This window comes from Hyla sarda, chromosome 6 (genome assembly GCF_029499605.1).
Source record: "Hyla sarda isolate aHylSar1 chromosome 6, aHylSar1.hap1, whole genome shotgun sequence".
In the NCBI taxonomy this organism is placed as follows: Eukaryota; Metazoa; Chordata; class Amphibia; order Anura; family Hylidae; genus Hyla; species Hyla sarda.
In genome coordinates this window covers 110,485,781-110,498,845 of record NC_079194.1, presented here as the reverse complement: position 1 = coordinate 110,498,845, position 13,065 = coordinate 110,485,781, and positions in this window count along the sequence as shown.

The window sequence follows — 13,065 nt, the reverse complement described above, 5'->3', positions numbered from 1 at the left end:
GCTATATATTCGTAATTACGAATATTCGTTTTTTTTTTTTTGTTTTTTTTTCACAGTACACATCACAGTGATCACCCCTCTCTGCTTCCAGCTTGTGTGGTGTAAAGAAGGCTCTAATACTACTGTGTGAGACTGGCGTGCGAAAATTCGCATATGCTAATTTTCGCATATGCTAATCTTCGCATATGCGAAAATTAACATATACGAATTTTCGTATACGAATTTTCGCATATGCGAAAATACAAGGAGAATATAACGAATATGCGAATATTCGCGAATATATGACGAATATTCGCTCATATATTCGCGAATATTCGCGAATTCGAATATGGCCTATGCCGCTCAACACTATTAGCTATGTAGTCATGCTATGTGGATGTGCAGGCCCTCCCATGACTGTTACCTCCTTCACAAAGTTATTACAATGAAATCCAAATCCCTGCACACAAAACAAATGCGACACGCAAACACTATCTGTGGATCAGGCTGCTTCATACAGGCGGCTTCCATTACTGGGGGTTAATCTCTTTTCTACATCTCTGAACACTACAGGGCTCACCCTTTCCAGTCACACTCAGCTTGGTCTCATTTTGTTCTACAGTGATCCCTCAACTTACAATGGCCTCAACATACAATAGTTTCAACATACAATGGTCTTTTCTGGACCATCGTAAGTTGAAACCAGACTCAACATACAATACTACAGATAGTCCAGATCTGTGAAACATGTCAATGGCCGGAAGAACCGACCAATCAGAATGGGCATTCACTGGTAAAACCCCTGTATTACTGAAGCGTATGCACTGACTGGTGTCTGGTAGCACCCCCTACAGTACAGGGAGGTATTACATGTTCTGTACCTGGTTACCTGCTCCTTTGGACACCAGGTGGGGGCGACTCCATGTTACTTTTTTAGGACATTCCCTGTACTGTACAGGACCCCGAAGAAGCTCCTGTCCTCTACATAGACCAGTGTTTCCCAAGCAGGGTGCCCCCAGCTGTTGCAACACTACAACTCCCAGCATGCCCGGACAGCCTTTGGCTGTCCGGGCATGCTGGGAGTTGTAGTGTTGCAACAGCTGGAGGCTCCCTGCTTGGGAAACACTGACATAGACAGTGATTTACAGCTCCCAGCAGATCTTTCTTACTTTTATATGTACATTCTTGCTTTATCTATATTAGTTATCTACTTATTTTTCTTTAATCATCACTTTTTCCTATTTTGGATGACATTTTGGTGGCTTTAGAACCAATTACCGGGTTTCCATAGAGTTCTGGTCTCAACATACAATGGTTTCAACATACAATGGTTGTCCCAGAACCAATTAATATTGTAACTTGAGGGACCACTGTACTTTTTGGAATCTTAAAGTGAAAATATTTCCTAATATTATACAAGTAATATGTAACTAAAGCAGTTAACCACTATATCCCACTCCGCCCATAGGCCTTGAGATTGCTGGACTGGGTTATATTGGGCCCAGTAGAGGAATTCATTCTGAAGGCCCACCTTCCATCTACACTAGACAATACACGTTCAGTTTTAGCGCAGTGACGTCTCTCGTTCTAGCAGAGAGAGCAGAGTGGGGACGTTGGCGGAGCCCGGGCTGTCAATCAGTGATTACACCCCGAAGCCCTGTGACTACATGAAGATGCCACGTGCCCCGATGACTACGTGCGGCTGATTACCACACAACACAGGGCATTTTCTATCTTCATTTTTGGCACTTTAGAGGACACCAAAAGGACATTGGAATCTAGTAAGAAACCTTATTTTACCATATATAATGTGTTGCCAACATTTGTATAGGGTAAAACCTGGTGACAGGTTCCCTTTATGTATTGAATGCAGTTGTAGCATGATACCAAAAAAAAAGCAATGCTAGAAAAGTTGCAGTGTAGCTACAATATTCCCACAGTAGTATATTCCCATGCAGAGGCTATAATGTTACAAATGTGACCGATTGTTAAAGGGGTACTCCGGTGGAAAACTTTTATTTTTTTATTTTTAAATCAACTGGTGCCAGAAAGTTAAACAGATTTGTAAATGACTTCTATTAAAAAATGTTAATCCTTCCAGTACTTATTAGCTGCTGAATACTACAGGGGAAATTCTTTTCTTTTTGGAACACAGAGCTGTCTGCTGACATCACGAGCACAGTGCTCTCTGCTGACATCTCTGTCCATTTTATGAACTGTCCAGAACAGCATATGTTTTCTATGGGGATTTCCTTTTACCCTGGACAGTTCCTAAAAATGGACAGAGATGTCAGCAGAGAGCACTGTGCTCGTGATGTTAGCAGAGAGCTCTGTGTCCCAAAAAGAAAATAATTTCCTCTGTAGTATTTAGTAGAGATGAGCGAATTTACAATAAATTCGATTTGTCACGAACTTCTCGGCTCGGCAGTTGATGCCTTATCCTGCATAAATGAGTTCAGCTTTCAGGTGCTCCCGTGGGCTGGAAAAGCTGGATAAAGTCCTAGGAGACTCTTTCCTAGGTCTGTATCCACCTTTTCCAGCCCACCGGAGCACCTGAAAGCTGAACTCATTTATGCAGGATAAGTCATCAACTGCCGAGTCGAGAAGTTCATGATGCATCGAATTTACTGTAAATTCGCTCATCTCTAGTATTTAGCAGCTAATAAGTATGGAAGGATTAAGATTTTTTTAATAGAAGTAATTTACAAATCTGTTTAACTTTCTCGCACGAGTTGATTTAAAAAAAAAAAAGTCTTCCACCGGAGTACCCCTTTAAAGCAGAGATTATAATTATTAAATTGATCCCTTAATCCATTTTGGATAACTCGCATGACAGTCAACTTTGGTTTGAACCTTGATGACACCGGGAAAATGAACCCGGCATACCATGGCCCCTAAGGGATACAGCTCCTATTTAAATTCACTAACTTCCCAAAGCAAGCACCTGTTCCCGCTGAACATCTCCTAATGCTGACCTCTGATCTCAATAATGTATGCATTACTTTGAAAAATGGGAGAATTGCATTTGCCATAAACATTATGAACGGCACGGCCTGATCTCCCGGCCCCTATGATGATGGAGGGGAACAGTACAAAACATAAAACAGACAGTTGGCACCCAGCATACCCTGCACTGCGAGGAGGCATAGACTGCCTTATAAGGAGAGCGGTGCGGGCCTCTAATGCTGTGTATATGAGCTAGTAAACTACCAGCAGACCTTCTCCACTCTCTGCTTCCATTTGAAGGAGTCCTAGATGCAATATACACACAGCACATTGTCATCCTAGTCACAGTGCCGCCCGCTCTCAAATATCAGCTGAGTCACGGATAGAGTTAATAAGACTCCGTACAAATTCCTCGATTAATCCCAGTTGCTCCTGGAGGGATAGAACTCAGACCACTGCTCCTACAGAATAAAAAGAGTCATACGTAAAAATCAACAGGCCAGCACTGCTACATCTTGTTTCTTATTGCAACATACAGTACATCCTTAAAGGGGAACTCCGGTTCATGAATACTTATTTTGTGGATAGTGGATAAGTGTCTGATCGTGGGGGGTCCGACTGCTGGGACCGCCCATTATCTCCTGCCCGGCTCTCTTCATGCACGGACCACAGAACGAAGTGGGGGCTGACACACCACTTCATGCATGTTGTGTATGGGACAGCGGGACCCCCCTGCAATCAAACACTTATCCTCTATCCACAGGATTCTGTACTGGAGTTCAGATACAGTGATCCCTCAACTTACAATGGCCTCAACGTACAATAGTTTCAACATACAATTATCTTTTCTGGACCATTGTAACTTGAAACCAGACTCAACATACAATATTACGGACAGTCCAGATCTGTGAAACGTGTCACAACTGGAGGAACTGACCAATCAGAATGGGCAATTTACTGGTAAAACACCTGTATTACTGAAGCGTATCCACTGACTGATGTCTGGTAGCGTCCCCTACAGTACAGAGAGGTATTACATGTTCTGTACACTTTACCTGTACCAGGGTTACCTGCTCCTTTGAACACCAGGTATAAGGGCGACTCCATTACTTTTTTAGGAGACTGTGTACTGTATAGAACCCTGAAGAAGCTCCTGTCCTCTACATAGACCAGTGTTTCCCAAGCAGGGTGCCTCCAGCTGTTGCAAAACTACAACTCCCATCATGCCCGGACAGCCTTCGGCTGTCCGGGCATGCTGGGAGTTGTAGTTTTGCAACAGCTGGAGGCTCCATGCTTGGGAAACACTGACATAGACAGTGATTTACAGATCCCAGCAGATCTTTCTTACTTTTATATGTACGATCTTGCTTTATCTATATTAGTTATCTACTTATTTTTCTTTAATCATCACTTTTTCCTATTTTTGGATGACATTTTGGTGGCTTCAGAACCAATTACCAGGTTTCCATAGAGTTCTGGTCTCAACATACAATGGTTTCAACATACAATGGTCGTCCCGGAACCAATTAATATTGTAACTTGAGGGACTACTGTACTCTATAAGACCATTCTGAGTGAACAGAGGGGGGCATCTGATTCAGCACCCCTAAACTTGCTGGTGCAGAGACAGGCTACATATCTATGCATTATAGGAGCAGCTAATTGATTTCAATAGGCCCTGTGTAATGTTTCATTTTGTCAGTGGTGGCGCTGCAGGGAAATTAAATTTACTGCCAGGAATTACTGAAGATTACGACTGATTCCCGTGGGTCAAAACCTGTCAACAGTATCGAGTGAACAATCCCTTAATCCAAGCTACACACAGATATTGTTTGCTACAAACATTTTAAAAAATTTACGGAAGGTTCTGCAGAGTTGTGGGACTTATGGGATATGTTTGTAACGTTATAAGGTGTGTTATAAATATGTTGTTTTATTTGTGTTATTTAATAAAAACTTCAAAAAAAATTATATTTTAAAAAAATATTTCAAATGTGCAATTTTAGGGTAGGGTCACACAGAGCAAATTAGCTGCAGATTGTGGATGAGTAGAGAAATGGATGAGATGAAAACTGCAAGACACAGAAAAAATCTGCACAGAATTTGTACCAAAATGAACCTGTGGTGCAAATAAAACAATGTTAATATTGCTCAAAAAAGCAGTTTTTTTTTTCTTTAAACTAAAGTAAACTGGCCGTCATTTATGGATTTTGTTAGGCTGGGTTCACACCACGTTTTTGCAATACAGTTCCTGTATCAGGTTTTTGATTAAAAAAAGCGGATTCCTCAAAACCTGACTAAACTGTATGAAAACGTGTGTACAAATTTTTAATCCCTATACGGTTTGAAAAATGATGTCCGATTGCATCCGTTTTTTAAGAAAAAAACTTATACGTTTTAAACTTTTCACTTTTCACATTATGAATAAAGTTTTACTTGTTTGATTGAAATTCCAAGAAAAAAAAACTGAGCAAAGCCAAAAACCGTATGGTGAAAACCGGATGCAACCATACGCACATACAGGTCTGTACGGTTCCCATTGACTCCCATGTTAAAAAAAAAAAAAAAACGTATACGGTTTAATACAATTTTTCACCTGGACCCAAAACCGTGGTAGGCCCCGGTTTTGTGTCAGGAAAAAAAAAAAGTAAAAAAAACTGTATGGTTTGAAAAACGGAGACAACCATATACATTATGGTGCATACAGTTCTGAATGGGAAGTCTATGGGCACGGTTTTCTGTACGGTTGCATAGGTTTTTTTTTATGAAACCATATGCCGAAGCCGTATAGTAAAATCGTAGTGTGAACCCACCCTTACCTATATTTTTTTTGCAGGAAAAATGGCCAATTTTTTAAAGCTGGAAATTAGAGATGAGCGAATTTACAGTAAATTCGATTCGTCACGAACTTCCCGGCTCGGCAGTTGATGACTTTTCCGCCATAAATTAGTTCAGCTTTCAGGTGCTCCGGTGGGCTGGAAAACGTGGATACAGTCCTAGGAGACTCTTTCCTAGGAATGTATCCACCTTTTCCAGCCCACAGGAGCACCTGAAGGCTGAACTAAAAATTTGACGCAGGATAAGTCATCAACTGCCGAGCCGAGAAGTTCGTGACGAATCGAATTTACTGTAAGTTCGCTCATCTCTACTGGAAATTCTGGCTAAAAAAAAAACAGTGAATCAGAATACAGGGATCATTGCACAGTTTTGGCGGCCATATTGCCTTTCATAGCCAGTAATTTGTCACTATGACCTTGAAATGGAGTAAAACTTCTGCACATTGTTATTCTATTTTGACATTACTGAGATTGCTCTTAAGTAACTTATTGCACTATTTGTTTGTGTTCTGTTTCTAAACACTGACACTAACCCATCATTTATTAACCGGAATGAGTAGTTGACAACAGCCGTCTCAAGTTAATGGTTACATGTTCGCACTATATGGTATAACACATGGCATGTAGGCGCATAAACCATTCACATTGGGATGTTGTTCTGGGAGAGAAATCAAAGATGTACATCTCATATAGACAACCTATGCGTTCACTGTAAAACCCATGAGAAAGACCGACACAGCTCAAACTAGCCTTAAAGGGGTACTCCGGCACTTAGACATCTTATCCCCTAGCCAAAGGATCGCCTGATCGCGAGGGTCCCGCCGCTGGGGACCCCCGTCATTTTGCATGCAGCACCCCAGTTAAAATCAGTCCCCGGAGCATGTTCGCTCCAGGTCTGATTACCGGCGACCGTGGTCGCCGGTAATCAGACCCGGAGCGAACATGCTCCGGGGACTGATTTTAACTGGGGTGCTGAGTGCAAGATCACGGGGGTCCCCAGCGGCGGGACCCTGGCGATCAGGCGATCCTTTGGCTAGGGGATAAGAAGTCTGAACGCCGGAGTACCCCAGTCCCCGGAGCATGTTCGCTCCGGGTCTGATTACCGGCGACCGTGGTCGCCGGTAATCAGACCCGGAGCGAACATGCTCCGGGGACTGATTTTAACTGGGGTGCTGAGTGCAAGATCACGGGGGTCCCCAGCGGCGGGACCCTCGCGATCAGGCGATCCTTTGGATAGGGGATAAGATGTCTAAGCGCCGGAGTACCCCTTTAAGCTAATATATTTGGAAAAAATTAATTAATTAAATATTAAAACTCTTTTCATTTTTTTTTTAGTTTTGCTTACTGAATCTCCTCATATTTATTTCCATCAAAAAATAAATGGAGAAAATATTTCCGTAGAATTAAAAGTGAATCTGTTAATAAATATACACTACCCCTTGACTTGTAGTTGTGAGCCTGCTATATTCATGAGCTTGAGGCTCCCATATACTGTCAGACCATCCTGACTTTCCATGTGTGTCTGGTAGAGATGAGCGAACTTACAGTAAATTCGATTCATCACGAACTTCTCGGCTCGGCAGTTGATGACTTATCCTGCATAAATGAGTTCAGCCTTCAGGTGCTCCGGTGGGCTGGAAAAGGTGTATACATTCCTAGGAAAGAGTCTCCTAGGACTGTATCCACCTTTTCCAGCCCACCGGAGCACCGGAAAGCTGAACTAATTTATCCAGGAAAAGTCATCAACTGCCGAGCCGAGAAGTTCGTGACGAATCGAATTTACTATAAGTTCGCTCATCTCTAGTATCTGGTATCAGAAAGAAGATAAAATTATGAAGCTATCATTTTGTCACAGAGTCACCCTGGTTATATAGAAATGCATAGTCCCTGTTTTTTTCTCCTTTTTTTTTTTGAGTTGAGGTTGAGTTGTTAAAGAGATTTCTTGCTTATACTTATACACTTTTACAGAACTATACATAGAGCGTGTAAGGTGAGCTCAATTAACCCTTTTCCTAATACTTATTCTCTTACTGATTAATCTAAAACTTCCATTCCTGCACCAGTTCAGTCTTGTCCACTCATTAAAGACAAAAAGGTCACAACGATTCTCATTTATAAAGTCTAGTACTACTGTGCCATGTACTTAACTCAGCCATGTGTGCGATACTGACCTGTAACCATAACACTGCAACTCCTGCCTCCTCGCCCATAAGCATAAACGTGCATAATGGTGCAGATTTTTGGCCCTTTCCTTTTTCAATGCCCCCATAGCATCTTTAGACAAGAGCTTTATGTAAATCAATTACTCCCACAAACTACAGCACCCATATAAAAAAAAAAAAAAAAAAAACACCCATATCCAGATACTACACACTATGAAAGAGTCAGGTGCCATCAACAGCTCCTACAGGCCCCAATAAGTGCTAGCACCATAATGTTTCCATAAATGCCAACAGTAGGCACCTAATAAGGGCCAGTAACATTAACAACTGTAAGTCCCTTTAATAGAGCAGAAAGTGGTGCCGCTTGGTTTGAGGGGTACAGATATGGGACAGAAGCACGAAAAACATAAATGTGATGTCCAGCTCCCAATCCAAAAAATGGTCAAAAGTCCAAATTTCGAACCGGCCATGATTAAGAACCAGATGGTTCGACATGCGTCTGCGTTTCAGTGATTTTTTTTTAACATTCACTATGGATGTTTTTCTTATATTTTAAGATGATGAATAAAATTTTGGACTTTTAACTATTTTTTGGATTGGGAGCTGGACATCACATTTATGTTTTTCATGCTGCATTTTCAACTGAGGAAACTGCTCGGCTATTGGTCCTGTGCTTTCAACTATTATGTCTGCATGCTTGAATTCCTGATGATGGTATAGCGGTGAGCGTCCTGGTTTTTTTCTTTTTATCACTTAGATATGGGACTGTACCTCTCAAAGGGGACACTTGGAGGGCTTAAAAGGAATATGGGGAACCAACTTGAGGGTCAGAAAGAGACCTAAACTCTTCTGTTTTAGATGGACACATTGAATGAGCATGGTGGGGCAATACTGAAGCTCCAATTTTGATCTATACCTTAAAGGGGTATTCCAGGCCAAAACTTTTTTTTATATAGCGACTGGCTCCGGAAAGTTAAACAAATTTGTAAATTACTTCTAATAAAAAATCTTAATCCTTCCAATAGTTATTAGCTTCTGAAGTTGAGTTGTTGTTTTCTGTCTAACTGCTCTCTGATGACTCACGTCCCGGGAGCTGTGCAGTTCCTATGGGGATATTCTCCCATCATGCACAGCTCCCGGGACGTGACATCATCATTGAGCAGTTTGACAGAAAACTTCAGAAGCTAATAACTATTGGAAGGATTAAGATTTTTTAATAGAAGTAATTTACAAATCTGTTTAACTTTCCGGAGCCAGTTGGCATATATATATATATATATATATATATATATATATATATATATATATATATATATATATATAAAAAAGGTTTTGCCTGGAATACCCCTTTAAACTGCCTCTTTCTTATTTTGGTCCTGGCCTTAGCATTGGCACAGTCATAACCAAAACTCTAAATCCCATGGGAATGGTTGATTCCCATTATTTACTATTTGCAGCTTAACCATAACCATAAGTAACTTCATTGGGCAATGTCGGAAACCTGCATGCCCTACTTTTTATAACTGTCCATTTATAATGTAATTAGGAGACCCATGAAATGGTTAATCAGAAAAATGTTAGTAGGTGACTGACATTTATAGAAAGAGGTTGTTAAAAAGGATCATTAATTATATGAAAGCACATTAAATGTATTATACTATATAATAATATGTTGTTATTAAAGTGCACCTGTCATTTCGGGTGACTTTTCAACATAAGCTGTTATGTGTGTACATGAGGAGCAGCACTATTTCTGTCCAATACATAACTTATATATGGTATTTTTCAGCAGATATCTGCTCTGCAGGATTCATGTATAATTTACAATTCTCTCAGAGCTGGTGGGTAACTGATTATCAGAGAAGAAGATATAAGCAGCAGAAGAAGGGGTGGGAAAAATAAGTATTTTTAATAAGATATTTTATTTGCATGAACAATTGATCTTTGCAATGGTTCTTTAAATGACAAATGGTCACTGTCATTTTAACAAACTTCACAAAAATCAAGCAAGCAAGCGAATGAAAGAAACTGTGTGCTGTATCTTAGAAAAAAATGCTTCTTTCCACACTTTTTAACTTCTTTACCTTCCCCTTCCTCTTTCACAGAGAGATCAGTTACATGCTGCCCATGCACATCTATGGATATTGACAATGAGGGGAGGTGGGGTGATATCAGAGAGCAAAAGCAGATGGAGAGATGCAAATAGCCTAAGAAGTAAGTGCAAGCATTATATTTCACCCCAGTGCTTTAATTACAGCTTAGACTGTTCACTACTCCTGTATAATGCCCTCCATGCGGCTGCTGCTCCTTAAAAAAAACTTCTCTGTAAGTTCACTGGGGTTACTGTAACTCTCATTAATTTAATCAGGCTGGATATTTATGGAATCAAGAATGGACTGTAGGCTCTTCATGTAAAAATACATGATCCTCTGGATCATCACATTCAGCTTATTGGTTAAAATTGATGGACCTTTTTATATTTTTAACCTTTGCGTGACCAAAAATCCCCATGACACGCTGTGACCGTGGGTTGTGTGTGTGGCCACATATACTTGCAAGTTTAGATGTCGAAAAATCATGACAGCGCGTCATAGTCATTTTTGGTCGTGCAACCAGAAATTGACATGTAGCCTTGATCTGATTCATGAGAACACTGGGAATGCTGAGTGACAAGATCAAAAGCCACCATTACAGCATATATCAAGCTTTCCTATAATCCTGAATGTTTAGATATGCAATGACGCAAGACTGGAGGATGCATCACTGCAAGCAATACTAATAAGACTTGCTACTATGAAGTCTTGTAAGGCTAAATGACAAATACTATAGACACTGCTACAGCTTTCTGTACTCTTTCCTTTTCTAGAAAGGCTCATAGATCAATGTTTATAGCTACTGTATGTAGTGACATAGGAGCAGAGTACAATTCACTCTATAGCTAAGTAGATTTACTGTTTAAGAGTCTGGAAAAGCTGGGTGACAATTACTATGGCTACTGTGGTGCCTTGGTGGGGATTTAGGGTAGTTGGGGTGTTGCCTTTTCCTGAATTATAACGGGCGCTGTTAACCCTTGTGACTCGTGATGCCAGGGTGAGGGTTAAGACTCTGAGGTAATGCTGGGCCTATCGCCACCCCTCCCAAGAGTGATAGCTGAGTGTAGAATAACGCATTGTCCACAACCGGAGCTGAACTTGAAAACTTGTAGAAACTATTTGATTTTCTGTACATGCAGTAACAGTCCAGATAACAGAGTCTATATACAGCACGGCAGAGACTGACAGTCGGTTGGAACCGGTAAGCTCTCTTTGGAGTAGGAGAATTGGATTGCATAGATCCGCGGGATTTAGAGGTTGGTTTAGGTCTAGTGATCTTGCGAAGATTCCGGGGAATTGTAATAACTCACAATTTGGATTATGTCCGAGGCCGCAAGGCTTTGGCCCAGTGGTTGCCGATGACAGCTGCGCAGATCCTACCTCATCAGCAGCCCCTGAGGAAAGAGCGAGATTAATGGCCGCAGCTCCCTTATATGGGCAGGGGCTGAACCATTTTAGATTAGTCCATGTCAGCTGTCACTCACCGTTACATAGGATTGTGGGTGATCACCTGACTAGAACCACCAAAGGTCCTTTAGCAAACCATAGAGTTCCGTGAACCAAGTCACATGACCCGCAGGTCCTGCAATGCCAACAAGGTAAGAATCTTAAATATACATATTAATAAGATTATATTTATAAATATCAAGTTACTAAGGGGTGACTAGGGGCTAATTAGAGAAGTGAACCCCGCTAGTCCTAGGGACTCTGACTTTGGGGACTAATAACCAAGGCACAGTATGAAATATGGTTCCGGGACACCACACTACCATTGCAGCTTTCACCCAACTTTTCTAGAGTCCTGAACTGTTTATATGCTAAATAATGCAATGGCATGGTAGCAGGTACATTTGCTATTCATGGGTCTAGGAAAGCTGGGTCAGGGAGTCAACCCTATCCTTGACATATACATTTAAAAGACATAATAAAAAGTTCTCTTGCAGATTTGACTTCAGTCGTATCTGTGTGTGTGTATATATAATATACAGGTAATAGAGAGGTTTGGTAATGGGGTCCTGTTCTATAGTAGTGTCCAAGAAAATCTTCACACAGCCCGCAGGATAATAGGGTATGCTATTCACATCAAAGACAAGAGATACTATTTATACCTTATAAAATGTAAATGAAGCTGGCAGGCTCACTGAGATCACTAATGAAAAGGATTGAATGATCTGCCGACCAATACACCGCCACTCCAGCGTCTGCCAACAATGAGGATTTGGCATGCCGCCTACCCCAAACAAATAGGAAGTTAAAGGCAATCTGTCATTAAAGCATCCTGTATCTGTGCAAAAAGACAATCAGACATAAGCTTCAGAGACATATCAAGTTCAAGAGCAACTCCAGTCAAGCAGTATTATAGCAGTAGTATTCTTGTACATAATAGGTGGGTAGTATAGTAGTTAATTATATTCCTGTACATTCAGAGCATTAATATAGTAGTGCTATTATTGTGCTTAGGGGACAGGTACTATAGTGGGAAAATTTTTGTACACAGAGGTCAATATTATACTAGTTATATATTTGTGCTTAGGGGACAGTATTATAACAGTTATATTCTTTTTACATAGAGCAAAGTAATATGGTGGTTATGTTTTTGTAAACAGGGCAGTATCACAGTAGTTCTACTTTTGTCCATAAGAGCAGCATTATAGTAGCTACTGTATATCCTTGTACATAGTTAAAAGTATTGTGGTAGTTATGTTTCTGTTCATAGGGAGCAGTATTATAGTAAATATATTATTCTTCATAAAGCAGCTGCTATCTTCTATTCTGGATACCAGCACGCTTTATGGCCGGTATTCAGTATGTTGCAAAATACAGAGTCATCTGTCTGCATAAAGATAGATGACCCCTAGTGGCAGCTATTTTTTTAAATCTTTTATTATGATAAATTTGTATCTTTTATATATAATAATTATAATAAATGTATATTTATAAAGTCATCATATAAGAATTTCTCCAAAAGATAAAAAGTTTTTGATAATAACAGTGCCACTTTAAATACTTGTACATTAGGGTCAGTATTACTTTAGTTATATTCTTGTG